Below are 14,196 nucleotides of genomic sequence, written 5' to 3'. Positions count from 1 at the left end.
AAGCCAAGCTAGATAATAAAGCCCATTTAATCTCCCTGAATGGCTGTCATTGAACCAACCTAAAATAAAAGACAACCTTTTCTATATTTAAAAAATTGACCTGGGCTTCCCTGGTGGTGCAGTGGTTGAGAATCTGCCTGCCAATGCAGGGAACACGGGTTCGAGCCCTGGTCCGGGAAGATCCCACATGCCGCGGAGCAACTAAGCCTGTGGGCCGCAACTATTGAGTCTGCGCGTCTAGAGCCTGTGCTCCGCAACAAGAGGCCGCGATAGTGAGAGGCCTGCGCACCGGCGATGAAGAGTGGCCCCCGCTTGCCACAACTAGAGAAAGCCCTTGCACAGAAACGAAGACCCAACACAGCCAAAAATAAATATATATATAAAAAAAATTGACCTGTGCAATCTTCTTGAATGCTTATTCTCATGTGACACAAAGTCACAACAAAAGGAAAAAATAATCTAAGTAACATGAAGGATGTATACTTCCTGTACTGGTTCAGATCACAGAGAGTCATTTCTTACTGATTAATCACTCTAAGGAAGGTGCCACAGAAAAGACGAGCTGTACACACCAAGGCCAAACTAAGAGTTTAAGTGCCAGCCCCTCATCTGGCCTCAGGGCTTTCTGTCTTCTTAGGTTTGTCTTATTTCTTTCTTAATCTATTTATACCTTTTACCCAAACCACCTGGGAAAACATCCATTGTCACCTCTATATTTGCCAAACTGTATTGAATTGCTTGTCATGCTCCTGTTGGTTTCACTCTCTGTCAGCTCCTTGAGGACAGGTATTGTGTCTCATTTCTCTTCGTGCCCCAGGGCCTAGCACGGTCTCTGACCCAGGATCAATCAATACATATTTGCTCAACTTCTGGGGTAATGAATGAGTTCTACATTCATTGCTGTGAAGCAACTCAGTCAGTATTTGACATAAGTGAGAGAGGTGACCCTGCACATACAAAAAATCATGTATGTGAAACGTAATTTCTCCATAGGAATAATACTGGAAAGCTAGTCATAACTAAGATTTATATGATGCTAATTCTAGACCAGGCATGATTACTTATATTAATTAATTTAATCTTTACAAGAACTCTGTGAGGTAGATACTTTTATTTCATTCTACCAATGAGGAAATTAAAATACCGAGAGGGTAAATTAATGTCAGACTGACTGGTTTGAATGCTGTCCCTGATCTTTATTAACTGTGTGATTTAAACCTCTCTGTGTCTCTGTTTTCTCATCTGTAAAGTAGGGATAAGGGTAATAACAATACCTCATGGGGTTTTTGTGAGGATTAAGTGAGTTAATACATGTAAGGCCCATATACCTGTTCTGGCACAAATGAAATACTAAGTGAGTGCGATCTGCAAAATGACAGAACAGGCAGTAAAGGGGTGGATGGATGGAGAGTGGGGAATGGAATTTGTGTATCACCTTCCTCAACAGAGGTAGATAGCAGGCAGTAAAGAGAATTACCCTTAGGCTTTTCCTTTTCCTGTAGAGAAACTCAAAAGCATTAATTATTTATCATGGGCCACCTACCCCTCTTGGATCTCCAAGTTGCACTTAAATTAATAGCAGGAGTGTGAGAAAACCAAACCTTGCATTGCAGATTCCACAAACACAGTCTAAATGCCATGCTCAAGACAGCGGTGGGGGGCTGGGGGTTAGGGGGGCGCTGGGTAAGACTTATTGACGTCACTGGACTGGACCTCACACTTCACTGAATGCATTGGCTGATGCCAGGGTTTGGGCCATGATTTGCTAAGAACATTGCACTGATTTTAGTCGAAGGTCTAAAGAACATTTACTGTTTTAAACTCTATTAAGGCAAACATACATGAACTGAGAAGAACTTACACTTTTACTTATCTTAAACCTGATTCAAGTCTAACTTCAGAAAGTAACTATTCACTCATTTATTCAACTAATATTTTTTGAGTAGGTATTACGTTCCAGGCACTGTTCTGGAAGCTTGGAATATAAAAGTGCACAAAAGAGACAGCTCCAAGCCTTCCTGGAATTTGTAGTCTAGCTAGTAGCAGTATTTCCATGGCCACCTCCATGGCCCAAGCCACCACCATCTCTCACCTGGACAAACACCAGAACTCCCTACTTCTCTGCCTACTTCCACTCTGACCTCCCTTCCATCCAGGCTCCACACAGCAGCCAGAGTGACATTTTTAAAAAGTTAGTTACATTATGCATTCCACTCCCCTGCTTAAATCTCTCCAGGAGCTTCCAATCATGCTTAGAAGTCCAAACTCCATTGGTCTTCAAGTCTGTACAGAATCTGGCTCTCTACCTTATCTGTCACTTTTCTCATACTCCTCTCCCCACCACTCAGCACTTGGCCTTCTTTCTGTTCCTCCAGCAAGCCAAGCTGGTTCCACTGGGCTTTGCACTTGCTGTTTTCTCCACCTGGAATGCTCTTCCCTATTTGTCTCACGGCCATTCCTTTGTATCATTTATGCCTTAGCTAAAACGTCACATCCTTAGAAAGGTCTTCCATGACCCTCCAAAACTACAGTCACTTTCTATCAAATTAATTGGTTTACTTGTCTTTATCTCATTTATTATCACATCATCTTCTTCATTTATTTACTTTTTTATTGATTAAAATATAATCCATAAGAGCAAAGACCTTGCCTACCCTGTCTTCTGGAATGATGTCTGATATAGAGTAGGGGATCAGTAAGCCCTTGATGAACAAATGAGTAAGAATTTGGGAAACTCTTCTCTATGGACCAGAATTTCTTCATCTATAATATGAAGGATTTGAACTAGATGTTCTCAAGGGTGGTTTCCTGCATTTTATCATGCTAAGATTGCTTTTGCTAATATTTCAAGGGGTATACCCTAATATTTCAAGACATGGTGAACAAATCCATATTTAGCTCTGTCTGAGAGTTCATAAGATTCCAACTCTGTCTCCCTTGGGCCTCTGTATTTCAGCCTGAAGAGTCCCAATTATTCATATTGTACTCATATGTCAATTGCCCTTTCACTCCCTTCACTCTTTCTTTCTGCTTCTTCACTCTGGATCCATCACATGATTAAAATAAAACAACTAGAAGAGAATTTATTGTCAATCTGACAATAACTTTATGGAAGATGAAGACAATATTTCATGTTATATCTAGTACCTTCATGATGCTGCTGAATGTTATGGGAACCTTGCACCCTGTCACAGCACATCATTCCCTGCAGAGGGATGTGCACCTGGAATTAAATGTTAAGCATGTGTTGTGTGACAGCCACTCTGTTAGGTGCTTCCACATGCACTATCTCATTTAATCACTATGGGTGCCCAGCGAGGTAGGTATTATTATATTCATTTTACAGTAAAAGGAGTTGAAACCATGAAGTGTGAAAAATCTTGCCTGTGGTTATACAGTGGTAAGTGAAAGAGTTAGGCTTCTACCTAGCCTCAGATCCCACTACCCAGCATGATAACATGTGTTGAGTGAGTACAGTTATTTCCAGATTGTTTTCCAGAGCCTGAATTATTCAATGCTCACTTGTCTCTGAACTTTTTTCACACTGGGTGTCTCATCACTGGATTGCCATCTCCTTAAGCAGAGTGCCAGACATTCTGAACATACAGCAAACAGTGACTAAATATTTGTTGAATAACCCAACAAAGGAATACAAGAAAATTAAAAACTAGAGTTTTTAGCCTTTGCTTCTCACTTATTCTCTTTACACAGATGCTTAGACATCTTCCACTGAAACTTGTAAGGCAAGGGTTAGTTAATTCAAGTTGAATGTTAGGGAAGCTGCTCAGAGCTACAGAATTGGATATGAATGCCTCTTGTAAGGCTGTTATATTACTAGGACAACTGCAAGGCAGGTTAGAGCCAATAAGTTTTGATCAATAGATAAAGTATATTACCTCAACATCTTGGCTTTGTTTATTATATTATTCATGGCTTCTTCTCAAAGACAACTACATCCAAAATTTTGACCACACTCTCTACACTGTTAGTTATATAGAGTTAGGTAGCAAGACAACTGTTCTCGTGCAAATCTGGTGCATCCTTTCATTTTCATGAATAAGAATGCAGAGCATGTTTTTTTTTTTTTTCACATATTCAGGCAATTTAATGTTAATTCTTATAATGTGTCCTGACAGGAAAAAAATACAGAAAGAGAAACGTTCTCAGAGGAGCCTAGGCAATTCTACAAGGTTGAAAGAAAGTGATGCCCCCATAGTTTCATTCCAGGTCCAGGCAGTGAAGGCAGAAAGTGCCTTCACTGTCTCAATACCCACAATTATCGTACTTAACTAATTCATTCTCTGTATCATGAAAACTTAAAGATGTTAGAAAATCAACTCAAATCCAACATTTTGGAAGTAGCTTTAACTTTAAGGAACTTAATGTTGTAATATGAGACTCCCTCCGCCACACCCCTACCTACACACTGACCAAATATGTAAGCCGAGGGGGAAAGAAAGATAGTTCTCAAATGGCTATTTAGTCTTTGCTTTGGGACACAGAACTCTGAGAAAATGCTTGAGGTTTCCTAAATGCCACCACCATGGGAACCTCTGGGTTCCCATCAGGGATAATGGAGGTTCAGAAAGTCCATGGCTTGCAAACCATTACCCACTTCACGATTCAAAGAAAGTTTGACGTGGACATCAATTAAAGCTCACTGGTTTGGATTACAATTTGCAATACATTTTCAAAAGGAGTTAACCCTTGAAGTAATCCTTATCCAAAGGGCTGCTGCTTTTCCAAGTGCTCTCTAGCAAACTTGCCTCACAATGATCAGCTTGGGTTTTTTTTAAAGGGCTTCTTGCTGACCTGACAAGCCAACATTCCACCTCATCAGAAATTACTGCAGAATCATATCCCAAAGGGCTTGCTTTGAACATTTCCCCTTGAATCCCTCTGCTAAATGGTATTAATGATAATTATTACTCTTCTGATCAGTTATTCCAAACTGCTTATCTCATCTATGGTATTATCTCATCCAGAAGAGCTTATTAAGTTTTGTCTCTAGATGTAGTTACATTTATTTACCCAAACATACTCTTAAGCACTCCTAGAATAATTCTATAACAAAATCAGTACCTGGGGTGAAATGAAGTAATGCCAGCAGTACAAATGCTTGTCTCTACTCCAAATTATGTAACTTACTTATGGAAACTTAACACATATAAAAGATATTTTACTGGCAATACTGTTGTTATGCATTATTACTATCATTTTAACTTTCAGATTCTAGTATCTAAATTTTTCTTTCTCAATAACAAAAAAAAATTGTGATCATTCTTTATAATGTATTAAATATTTTATCATAAAATCTCAATGGCTCTTTGGAAAAAAGTCCTAAATGAAGCTTTGTTACACAATAAAAATGATAATGTAACATCAGAAGCTATTATGTACTTTACATGAATATGTCTCAGTGCATCAAGAAGAGGTACGGAATTGTACTTAATCTGTAAACAGTCAACAATTTCTCAAAAATGAGAAGAAATGTCAGTTGTAATGAAGTAGTAATGCCCGGTGTATTTTACAGAAGAAAAGTGGAAATGAAAAGAACTGTTTACTTGGTATTGTAGATGGGTGTGGTCTATTCTTTATTAACAATGACATTAAATTTTAAAAGTCATTATTTGGTTTTGAATCACTTTGGATTTGTTTGCAAAAATTTGTTTTCTTTCAGGTAGGATGTGATGAAGTAATGTATAGCATAGAAAAATAAATCTGGATATCTGATTCTCTCCATCTTGTTTTGTTTTGTAAATTCTGGCCCCTTTACTGATATCCAAAAATAGGACTCAATTAAACCATAGAGGTAATGAATTAAATATGGTGGTAGGTCTGTCTGAAAGACATGGACCGCTTTTCTAGCATACGGGCAGTCCATGATACGTTGGGAGCCTATTTCACTAGCAAAATTGTCATGGGTAGTTGCTATGCTTTGGGTTATGTGATCCAAAATTTTTCACATTCCTGACCCTAATCAACTGAACCAGGGATTCACGATTGACCCAAAAGCTAAACATGAGCAAGAATGCTGCCTACTCAACATCACTAATTATTAGAGAAATGTAAACCAAAACTACAATGAGGTATCACCTCACACCAGTTAGAATGGACACCATCAGAAAATCTACAAACAACAAATGTTGGAGAGGGTATGGAGAAAAGGGAACCCCCTTGCACTGTTGGTGGGAATGTAAATTGATACAGCCACCATGGAGAACAGTATGGAGGTTCCTTAAAAAACTAAAAGTAGGATTACCATATGACCCAGCAATCCCACTACTGGGTACATACCCAGAGAAAACCATAATTCAAAAAGACACATACACCCCAATGTTCATTGCAGCACTATTTACAATAGTCAGGTCATGGAAGCAACCTAAATGCCATTGACAGATGAATGGGTAAAGAAGATGTGGCACATATATACAATGGAATATTACTCAGCCATAAAAAGGAACGAAATTGGGTCATTTGTGGAGATGTGGATGGACCTAGAGACTGTCATACAGAGTGAAGTAAGTCAGAAAGAGAAAAACAAATATCGTATATTAACGCATATATGTGGAATCTAGAAAAATGGTACAGATGAACTGGTTTGCAAGGCAGAAATAGAGACACAGATGTAGAGAACAAACGTATGGACACCAAGGGGTGGGTGGGGACAGTGGTGGTGGGATGAATTGGGAGATTGGGATTGACATATATACACTAATATGTATAAAATAGATAACTAATAAGAAACTGCTGTATAAAAAAAATAAAATAAAACAAAAAATAAAATAATATTCAAAAAAAAAAAGAATGCTGCCTAACTGATGTGCTCTGTTTTGGAGAGTAATTAACAACTTATTCATATCCTTCCTCTTGAGATGTCTTGAAATCATTATGACAAGTAAGACACACTAAAGTGACACAGTGGCTGAGAGAGACATTGAGAAGGCATTAAGCAGTACCAGAAGTAGAAGCCATGAGGCAACAGAGTCTGGAATAGGCAGAAGCCCTGAAGCAGAAAGGAAAGTTGCAAGAAGAAAATCAACCATGGCCATGGAAGTGAACAGGGAAAAGCAGAGCAAAGTAGTTGAGCCACAAGTCTGGTAGATTACCAGCCTGGTTGATTGGCACCAGAATGTTGCTATGTTGTGATCACTGTTCTTGTTCCCAAGGACTGGTTGTGCAAGCTGAGGCCGTTGTTTCCTTAATTCCCCACTGCAGACTTACAATAGAGTGCCACCCATCACTTGAGGTAAACTAGAGCGTGTTCCTTGTCATCTGAAAGGGCATAATGAAAACAGCCAGCCATAGCTACATGTAGAAATCTTTTTACAAGGGAATTCTTCAGGGTTGGGACAGGAAATTTCTAATGTCAACAAAACTGACTTTGATTGCTGTTGTACAATTTTTAAGTTCATTGTTTTTCTAATTACTAAAGTGAAGTTACACTCAGTACAGAAGACTTGAAAATTGCAGAAAAGCTTGAAAAAAAAAGTCACTCATAATCCCCACAACCAGAGATACTGCTGTGTGTGCCTATGTCCACAGAGCATTTTAAAGCAGGGGTAACAGGATGTTATACTGAGACCCAGCCTGTCTCAGTTTTAGCTGAGGCATGAAAGCAAGTGATTCCACATACTCAATTGAATTGTGAGAAGACCAGTAGGAGAATTTGTTTGGTAGGATTTATAAAAACAAACCAAAAAAAAAAAGAAAGAAAGTCAAAGACTTTATCCTATGTTTTCTTCTTCTTTTACAGTTTCCAGTCTTATGTGTAAGCCTTTTGAGTTGATATTTGTGTATGCGGTAAGGCAAGGGTCCAATATCATTCTTTTGTATGTGGATATCCAGTTTTCCCAACATCATTTGTTGAACAGGTTATCCTTTGTACTTCGTGTATTCTTGGCACCCTTGTCAAAGATCAGTTGACATTAGGACTTCCCTGGTGGTCCAGTGCGTAAGACTCCACGCTCCCAGTGCAGGTGGCCCAGGTTCGATCCCTGGTTGGGGAACTAAATGCCGCATGCATGCTGCAACTAAGGAGTCCGCGTGCCACAACTAAGGAGTCTGCATGCTGCAACTAAGAAGCCCGCATGCTGCAACTTGGAGCCTGGTGCAGCCAAAATAAATACATAAATAAATATTAAAAAAAAAAAGATCAGTTGACATATATGTATGGATTTATTTCTGGGCTCTCTGTTCTGTTCCATTGGTCTATATATCTATCTTTACACCAGTATCATACTGTTTTAGTTACTGTAGCTTTGTAATATATTTTGACATCAGGACGTGTGATGTGATTTCATGGATATGACATCAAAAGCATAGGCAACAAAAGCAAAAGTAGACAAGAGGGACTATATCAAACTAAAAAGCTTCTGCACAGCAAAGGAAACAACCAGTAGGGTGTAACAGCTAACTATGGAATAGGAGAAAATATGTGCAAACTATATTTCTGATAAAAGGTTAATTTCTAAGATATACGAGGAACTCCTACAACTCAATAGGAAAAACCCTAATAACCTAATTTAAAGATGGGCTAAGCACTTGAATAGACATTTCTCCAAAGAAGGCATACAAATGACCTATAGATATATAAAAAGATGCTCAATGTCAGCAATCATCAGGCAAATGCAAATTAAAACCACAATGAGATATCACCTCACACCTGTTGGGATGGCCATTGTAGTAGTAATAATAATAATAATAATAATAATAATAATAATAATAGACAACAAGTGTTGGCAAGGATGTAGAGAAATTGGAACCCTTGTGCACTGTTGATGGGAATCCAAAATGGTGCAGTTATTATGGAAAACAGCATGGAGGTTCCTCAAAAAATTAAAAATAGAATTACCATATGATATAGCAATCCCATTTCTGGGTATTTATCCTAAGTAATTGAAATCAGCGTCTAGAAAAGATATTAGCACTCCCTTGTTCACTGCACCATTATGAATAATGGCCAAGATGTAGAAACAATCTAAATGCCCATCAGTAGATGAACTGGTAAAAGAAAATGTGGTATATACATATAATAGAATATTATTCAGCTGTAAAAAAGAAGGCAATCCTGCAATATGCAACATGGATGAACCTTGAGGACATTATGACAAATGAAAGAAGCCAATCACAGAAGGACAAATAATACATGATTCCACTTATATGAGGTTTCTAAAATAGTCAAACTCATAAAAGCAAAGAATATATTGATGGTTGCCAGAGGTTGGGGGAGGGGGAAATGAGGAGTTGCTAATTAACAGGTATAAAATTTCATTTATTCATGAATGAATAAATTCTAGAGATCTGCTGTACAACACTGTGCCTGTAGATAACAATACTGTCCTGTGCACTGAAAAATCTGTTAAGAGGGTGGATCTCATGGTAGGGTAACAAGTCCCCTTACCCACATTGGTTCAGAAGAGCAGAGACACAGAGTCTTTTTTTACAGAGGGGCTTCAACAGTACCACTGAAAGAGCTTAATATATGTCCTTTAGAGTTTTGGGGAAAGGACAACTGGTGTCTAACTCCTGCCTAAGAAGCATAAGTTTGAGAAACTGGGGCCAGCCAGCCTAGAGTGAGGGAAGTAAGGGGAGACTGAAGGGAGATTGTTCAGCTGGCAGTCAGTCCTCACTTCCAGAGTTTCTCATGCATGAACAGTTCTACGCATTTCTCATGGACAAGACATGGGCCACAGAAGAGGCTGAGGGGGGGCTGAGGTTCTCTTAGTTCATGTCCACGATAGCTGGCTCAAGAGGCGAACAAACCTTAATAGAAAGGCTGTGAGCGAATCACAAGATTCCTAGGGACATGGAGGGGTTGGCAGAGAGCAGGGGAGGGCACATCATGGTATCAAGAGAGCTGCAAAACAGAGCCTGAAAACCCCACCTGAGCACACAAGAGGCATATTTAAACATCTGCCTGGCCTAAGAGACCGTGAAGCCACCCCAGTCAAGAAAGAGCTTCCTAACATATACCCCCACCCCCACCCAAACATGTACCTCTCCTCCCCTCCATCCTCCACTTCAACTCTGGAATGGTCAAGAACTACCTTCGAGGGGATGGAGAGTAGAGGCTGACAGGGAAAAGGTAGGATCAAACCCCTCCTTACTGTTACAGGCTTCTCACTGCCGCAAGCTGTGGCTGTGTGAGGGGAAATGGCTGCTGCTCTGAATAACACTGGAATTAATCAGGGACTGGACAATCTAATTATTGTATTGAATTGAGACAGTGGTTTTGTGTCTTCAAGTGCCCAAAGGATGTTTACTACCTGAGAGTGAGCAGAAAAGTCATGGGACAGCCCATGTTTTTATCCAGTGGCATTTAAAGGCAAAACTAAAGGTGCTTTCTGATTATATCCCATGAGTCCTGATTTCTCAACATGCCAGTTATACATGTATACATTTTTCAAAATGTTTTTAAACTATAAATACTGTTTTGCAGCCAACATTTCCCACTTAGCATTATATTAAGAATGCTGCACTACATCAATATCCTTTTACCATTGTGTCTTTGTGCCATAGGATATGTACCTACTCCCCTAACATTAGATACATGAGTCATTTCTAATTTTTCACAGCCATAATGTTGAAATGAACATAGTTCCAGCCTAGCATTGCACATCTCTCTAATTAGCTTCTTCGGACTTGAAGTAGAATTGCCAGAAAGAATGACCATGTTTTAATGACTGATGAAATACATTGACAAATTGCTCTGTGGAAAGCTTACATCAAATTTTTCTCCAACCAGCAGATTCTACATGTGTGCCAATTTTCCCATATCCTTGCCAACAGTAGTTATTATTGTTATTATTAATCTTGATAATCTGATATCTAATAAGAGAAAAATAATTTTTTCATAAAAAATTTTCTTTTATTACTGGAGAGGTTGAACATTATTTCATATGTTTATAGGCTATGTGTCATTTTTTTTAATGACTTACCTGCTCAACACCTTTGCTTATTATTGTAACTCAGGTATCACTGAAAATATTAGTTCTTTGAATCTCAAGGCAAAGGTCAAAAGAATGGCAGAGCTGGCAATTCTTGGTATTTGCTTCGAAGTGTAGCTCACAGACCAGTCTGTGGGTTACTAAGTGGGGGCTCAGGTTGGCCACTACGACTTGCCACAGAGCAGTGCTAGATGTTGTCTTCAGAGCACCTAGTTTTCTTGGTTGTTTGCCTCCTATTGCTCTTGCCTCTATGGAAGTACAAAGAGAGGCATCGTGTGGCCCGACCACACAGACACGATTGTCACAGATGCTCTCTGCATTATCTTCATCTTTTCCCACCCAGTTGCCTCAGACTGGCATGGTTGCATAACATCACTGTCTGAGCTTATGGAAAGTTGCTGGGCCTGGATGGTGGGAACAATCAGATGGGTTCTAATCCCTTTGTTACTGTGGCTGATCAAATAACATCTATGTGTCTCATTTTCCTCATATGTAAAACTTCATGACCAGACCCCACACTTACCTGTCTGGACTTGTTTCCCATTACCCTCTCATTTAAACCCTATGTACCAACCATTCCAAACTCTTTGCATGCTCTCTGGGCCTTTTTCCAAGTTTCTCTTTGGTTTGCAATGCCCTTCCTTAAACAGTTTTTGGTCCCATGATTAACTCAGGGCTGACACAACTAAAGGTTTGAAAAATGTTCTTTGAGTGAAAAAAAAAAAAAAGATTCAATTAAACTATAATGAGAATTTAAATTTGTAAGAATGACTTGAAAGCACTAGGAAATTTAAGATCTAACAGTAGGAAAAGATACGTACAAAATAGCTGTGATATAACACAGGACATGATAGACCTTTAAAAGAAAAACAGATTCTCTATTCACAACACTTCTGAGTTAGTGCAGACCCCGCAGGTTAAGGGCTCAGTCCCACAAAACTAACTCCACTTCAGACACCAACCTCAAGTCCAGACTTCTAGGACTTCGACTGACGGGCTGTAAATTGGGGGTTTCCATGACCCCCTCTTCAGGGTTGACAACTTATTAGAACCGTTCACAGAACCCAGGTAAATAGTTTACTTACTATTACCAATTTATTACAAAGGATATTTTAAAGGATACAAATAAATAGCTAGATGAAGAGATATGTATGACAAGATCCAGAAGGGTCCTGAGCACAGGAGCTTCTGTCCCCATGGAGTTTAGGATATGCCACCCTCTTGGCACGTAGAGGCATTCTTGTTCACCAACTCAAAAGCTCTCTGAACTTTGTTGTTTATTGTTTTTATGGAGGCTTCATTATGTAGGCATAACTAATTAAATAACCAGCCATTGGTGATTAAGGCGGGGGTGAAGTTAGGGGGTGGCTAAAATTTCCAGCCCTCTAATCACATGATTGGTTCCTCTGGCAACCAGCCCCCATCCTCCAAGAGTCACCGCATTAATGTAAACTCAGGTGGTTGAAAGGGGCTTATAATGAATAACAAAAGATACTCCTCTTACCCCTCCCACTCAGGATATATTAAGGGCTTTAGACGTTCTGTGCCAGGAACCTCGGATGAATACCTAAACTATATATATTTCTTACTATATCAATCACATAATAGAAAAACGAGACTCTTACCAAGCCCAGCCAAGGCCCCACTGACTGTTCCCGGCCTGAGCCCCAGCGCCCACAAAACTGCCCCTACATCCAGCAGAGACGGCAGCAGCCCCCTGGACCCAGGCAGCCCACAGCCCCGGAGACCTCAGCCCCCATCAACAGTGGGGACCCTCCAACCACCATACTGGAGTGATTCCAACTCAAAGGACACCCAGAGCCACCATCTGGTATCTGCCAGTTTTTCCAACTGACCTGTATCCTACCCAGCACCTCCCTTCCCCCTTTCCCACAATTCATGACATCAAAACACCGGCTTTTCCCCTTTTTCCTTGAGACTCAGGAGGGCCAAAGCAACAGCCTTTTGCTTTTTTTCTCTCCCTTACCAAGGATTAAAGGAAGGGATCCATTCTTATTGTTCAGAGGCACTAACTCCCTCCGCTAAATCAGGCTGAGAAGGAAACAGCCAGCTCTTATCTCCTCCTGGTTGTTTTTCTTTCCCATCCCAGTTTAATTTTTGTTTCCCCACTACCCCCTACCTCTGAAGCCATTTTATGAACTGTCATGTGCCACCTGAGCCTCCAGTAAAAATAAAAACAGGCTTTCCTGTTGAAAAAAAAAAAAAGAAAAAAAGAAAAGAAAACCGAGACTCCTGCTTTAAGATTAATTCTGGCTACGGGCTGGGAAAACATTCCTGAAGATGGGTCTTAAAGACAGGGAGATAAGCCTTGTTAGCTCAGAGTCTGAATCCACCATTGTTACTCACTAGTGATGCTTATCCCCAGTGAATGGTGGAATGGTTTGGAAAGTAGGTACAGGGTGTGTGTGTGTGTGTGTGTGTGTGTGTGTGTGCGCGCGCATGCGTGCACAGAGGGGGGATGCATGCAGGCCATCATTGGCAGAGAGTAATCTGAGCAAAGGAAGCGAAGTAGGAGAGTGAAGAACTTCATTTTGTTCTTGTTTTATTTTAAATGGTCATAGGAAGTTTGTATTTGCTGGCCTTGCATCAAGGGAAATCGTCCAAATTTACTCGTGGAGGTCAACCATTATCCATTAATATTTTCAACACTGTCCTGGTCATTGGGTTATAAATAAGAATCCCAGAAACTCTGAAATTCTCTCAATTCTTTGGTACACAGAAATATACACAGAAATTTCAACACTAAGATCATGCAAGTCTTCTGGAGGCTCCTATGCTCTTATGTAAAGAACAGGGCTTGGAGGGGAAGCCAAAGATTTCTTTTTGTGGCCTCATGCCTATCACTCACACAGCTGGTGACTGCTCCCTGACTCAGCAGATTCAACTGAAAGCCTGAGATATGGAGAAAAGTGCCACATAACACTTTAAGACACAGTGAATTTCTATTTATCAAAATGATTTTGTGCTGCTCTGCTATTTATCATTTGCAGAAAAAAATATAAACAGCTAGCCTAAATCTCATTCTCTATGTGAAAGATTGCTAAAAATTAGTGAACATTTAGCAGAAGTTACCGAGGGTGAATAGATCTCTGGGGAGGATGAGGGAAACAATTCAGTTGATGGAATGCTCCAGCAAGCCAGCAGTTTTCCTACAATAAATAAACACTAGCTCTTTTCCTTAGGACTTTAGTTCCCAGTATTGACATGAATAGTCTTCCTGAATTGA

At 39.8% G+C, this 14,196-nt stretch overlaps 1 protein-coding gene across 6 annotated transcripts in view; it reads right to left on the bottom strand.

The window, feature by feature from the left end:
• Positions 1–14,196, bottom strand: part of POGLUT3 (protein O-glucosyltransferase 3) — a 105,530-nt gene that overhangs the window by 65,592 nt on the left and 25,742 nt on the right. The window lies entirely within an intron of this gene.

The sequence above is a fragment of the Tursiops truncatus genome, chromosome 8, assembly GCF_011762595.2.
Source record: "Tursiops truncatus isolate mTurTru1 chromosome 8, mTurTru1.mat.Y, whole genome shotgun sequence".
NCBI lineage: Eukaryota > Metazoa > Chordata > Mammalia > Artiodactyla > Delphinidae > Tursiops > Tursiops truncatus.
The sequence above is the reverse complement of the archived record's forward strand: the minus strand, read 5'-3'. Positions and strand labels throughout refer to the sequence as shown.